Below are 4,228 nucleotides of genomic sequence, written 5' to 3'. Positions count from 1 at the left end.
GGTGTATTTAACGTTAAATACACCTCTCCAGCCAACATTCTGGGTGAGAGGCAGGTCACCTGGACAGGTCAACACAGAGACAGACAGGACACACAACCATGCGCACACACACACACACACCTAGGGCCAATTTAGAGAGACCAATTAACCTGACAGTCATGTTTCTGGCCAGTGGGTTGAAGCTGGAGTACCCAGAGAGAACCCACCATGTACAGGGAGAACATGCAGACTCCATGCAGAAAGACCCGGGGCTGGGAATCGAACCCAGAATCTTCTTGCTGCAAGGCATCAGCTCTGCCAACTGCACCACTGTGCAGCCCTAGCACAAAGTGTTTATTATTTATTATGAATGTTTCATTTTCATAAGGAGGTGGAGTTAAACAAACAAAACTTGAAAGTAAAGTGGTTCCAGTTTCTCCCGATGGCCGACCTGTTGAAACTTTGGCTAATTTTAAATCGTTTGGGTCGTTCCTGGACAGGCAGCTCAGCGTTGCTGAAAACACTGAGTACATTTCTAAGAACTGTTTTCAGTGTCTCTAACTTAAGAAGACCCAGTGACCCAACTAGAGCTTGTGTTCAAGACAGTGTTGAGTTTTACCTTTTCATCTCCTCGACTGGTTTGGTCACATGAGCTGCAGACTAACAGACAAACTTTAAGAATACTTTGAATGGCAGGTATAACAGCAGGTAAATGGTGGTGAAACCAAAACCATCTCTGTCTCAACTGTTTGCATGAAAGAACATGAAAGATGGCAGGAATATTTTAGCAGGGAGCATCCATCCTCTTTATTTATCAGTTTGAACTCTGAGCTCATGAAGGTGTTACTGTGGTCAGTGTGTGTGTGTGTTCAGTGTGTGTGTTCAGTGTGTGTGTGTGTGGTCAGTGTGTGTGTTCAGTGTGTGTGTGTGTTCAGTGTGTGTGTGTGTGTGTTCAGTGTGTGTGTGTGTGTTCAGTGTGTGTGTTCAGTGTGTGTGTTCAGTGTGTGTGTGTGTGTGTGTTCAGTGTGTGTGTGTTCAGTGTGTGTGTGTTAACTGGAGCAGATTAACGGATGAGCTGCAGATTTTCCCTGTAATTCCAGCTGTGAACCTCAGATCTGCACAGACACTCGTTAACGGGTCGGTTCTGGTCGGAGCAGAATCAGAACTGACTGTGCTGAAGCGGATCCAGGATCAGTGGAATGTTCTGGTTATCTGTTTCCTATCTGAAATATTTGTGAGGTTCTGACCCACCTCTCTGGGTCAGAACCGGGTCATTCCTGCTGGATCTGCATCCTGGACTACAGAAGGATGAAGAGGCTCCGCCTCCTCGCCATCTTCGTCCTGGCCCTGTGGGCAGAGCCAAGATACTTCATGATGCTGACCTCTGAGGTTCTCCGAGAGACAGCCGGACCCAGTGGACCGGGTGGAACCGGCGGGCCGGTTCTGTTCTACCTCAAGAGGACGAGGCGGAGCTGGGTCTGGAACCAGTTCTTTGTCCTGGAGGAGGATGCCGGACATGAGCCTCAGTATGTGGGGAAGGTAAGACCAGAACCTCCTGAACCGGTTCTGAACAGGTCCGGAAATTGGTTCTGCCATGTTCTATATTTCGAGGTTTGGAGCTTGAGGTTCTGTCAGGTTCTGTTTTCAGTTCAGCAGAACTGGATGGACAGAGTGAAACCATAATGGTGGCTCAGTGGTGCCACCCAGAGGCATGCTGGGAAACTCACTGATGGAAAGTATTAATTCAGATGGACGGCCAGTGGACAGAAACACTGTATTACTATCATCAGTATGCATCCATCCATCTCCTCCCTCTTACCTGGGGTCGGGTCGTGGGGTCAACAGCCCAAGAAGGGAGGTGCAGACTTCCCTCTCCCCAGCCTCCAGGTCCAGGGGAATCCCAAGGCGTTCCCAGCAGAGGAACATCTTCCTTCAGGGGTGTCCTGGGTCTCCCTCTGGGCCTCCTTCTAGTGGGACCTGAACCAGGGAGGCGTCCATCCTGACCAGATGCCCGAGCCTCAACAGGCTCCTCCTGACGTGAAGGAGCAGTGGATTCCTGGAGCGATTCGAGTCCCTCGATTACTAAAATTCCTCCAGGAAAATTTTCCTGCCTCGAAGCTTCGTTAATTTATGTTTTATCATTTAGCGCGCCATGTTCCGGCCGGAACATTATTTGCGTTGCGCGGAGCTCCGACTTCCGCCTGAGTTGTTGATGAAAGCTAAGTGTTAGCGTCATAATGTCCAATCTTCCAGTTCGGCCCGCGGGGATTTTACTGATTGGTGATAATTTTGGGTTTTCATCGTTTTTGGGAACCAATAAACATCCTTAAAATGACCGGAGCGATCCGGGAGTCCGGCAGCCTTTCTGCTCCGGAGCTGCTGGTTCAGAGCTGAGGAGGATTTCTACAGGTAGAGGCTGAACACGGCGGGCGGCTGATGCTGACCGTGGAAGAGCAGCTTTAGGACGAACCGACGATACATTTACATCATCCCGGTCTGAACAAACTTTTAACTATAATTAACTTTTTTGTTACTTAATATCTTTCATTATTCTTCTTTGCCACTTTCTACATTCAAGGGCGTAGATCCCATCTCATTATTGGGGGGAACCATAAACAGGAACATTTCTTAAGACCAATTTTGGGGGGGTCGGCAAAGTTACAGTGAAATGTAACATAAAATGTGGTTTAAAGAGTTTTTAAACCACATTCAAGCTGCAGGACCAAAAATGGCTAGTAATGCACATCAAACGTGTTTTTCTCAGTAAGCAACCTATTGAGAAATAAAACTAAAATTTAAATGTTGCTTCTATACGAGTTTTGTTCATTCTGACTGATCTGATCTCTGCTACACCTTTGCAAAATTTTATGGTTCTAAATAAAAAAGCTTTATTGAGTAACTGCTCTTAATAAAATTTGTCATAAACATTGATTTATTGAAATAAATACATAATACAAGTTATGAGCCGTTTAAATTATAACTTGCTAATTCGCTTTATTTTTTAAGCCTTTTTTAGTTTTGCCATGTCCTGGGTGACGGAGAACAAACGGGTAGATAGAAATGAATATCTGGGGGGTATTGTACCTTAAACGTAACATTTAAAGCACCAGGGCTTATATAGAAAAATATTCAGATTTTATTTTGTGGTTTTAAAAGCTCTACATTGAAGACAGTGAGAAATAAAGGCATAGGTTTCTGTTTTTTCTATCCGTTTTCAACTCCCACTCTGAGCTGGTCCACTTGCTCAGCTGCTCCTCCGGTTTCAAACTCTTCTAATTAACTAAAAGTTAGACTTAAATATGAATGAGATGTTTGCTACCTTTTACAAAAAAGCTTAAGTTTATGAAAGCAGTGTAGCAGTTTAGCTAATGAGGTAGCTCATCACGATTCAGCCAAAGAAAGAAAATAAACGGCAGTCTGATTTTTATTGTTAATGTTTTTCTTCTTATTGAGTAGTGAAAGGAAATAAAAGGTGTTGCATGTCTTTTAAGTATTTACTTACTGGAAGGGTTTTTATTTTGCTGCAGAGCCACAGCTAACAGCTAACAGCTAGCTCCTCTCTTCAGCGGTTCTAACGGAGCCGTTCAGCGCTGCTGTTGCTCCTCCTACACTTTGGACTGAACCATTGTTCTTATAATGGTGGGGGGGGACCTGAAAATTAATTTACTTTTTTTCTGAGATAAATGGCAGATTTAGTTCGTTCTTTGTTTCTTTTGCCTTTTCATATTGAGAGTATTTAAATGCAAACGTTTCTTCAATTAGTTTTTTTGGGGGACAATTCTAGACTTTTACAAGATTGGGGGGTCCGGACCCCCCCGACCTTTACGCATATGGTTCAGCCCCGCTAGGAAGGCTCACCCAGATTTAGTTAAAAGTTTTAACATTTTTAACATGGACTTAGAATATCACAAGAGCCAACGTTAGAAATAAAACATTATAATAAATATATTATCAGTTTACACAGGTGGCAATGACTGTTGTTAATATGTAATTCTTTCACTCTGTCAAAAGTAAGATGGCTCCCAAATCTGCCGTTTTTATTTTGAAGGTTTCCTAAAGCCACGATGTGAGAAAGAAGTGGGAAAATAAGGAGACAGATTCACTGCACAGGATGAATCTAGAACAGTGGTTCTAAACCTTTTTTGAGGTACCGAACCCCCCAGTTTCATATGCGCATTCACCGAACACCCCCCCCCCCCCCGCCCAATGGAAAAAACTTTGAGGATTTGTTTTTTTTTAGTTATGTATA

Source organism: Poecilia latipinna, unplaced genomic scaffold (genome assembly GCF_001443285.1).
Source record: "Poecilia latipinna isolate Pla-1442-1.1 unplaced genomic scaffold, P_latipinna-1.0 Scaffold1924, whole genome shotgun sequence".
Classification (NCBI taxonomy): Eukaryota; Metazoa; Chordata; class Actinopteri; order Cyprinodontiformes; family Poeciliidae; genus Poecilia; species Poecilia latipinna.
This window is presented reverse-complemented; position numbering follows the sequence as displayed.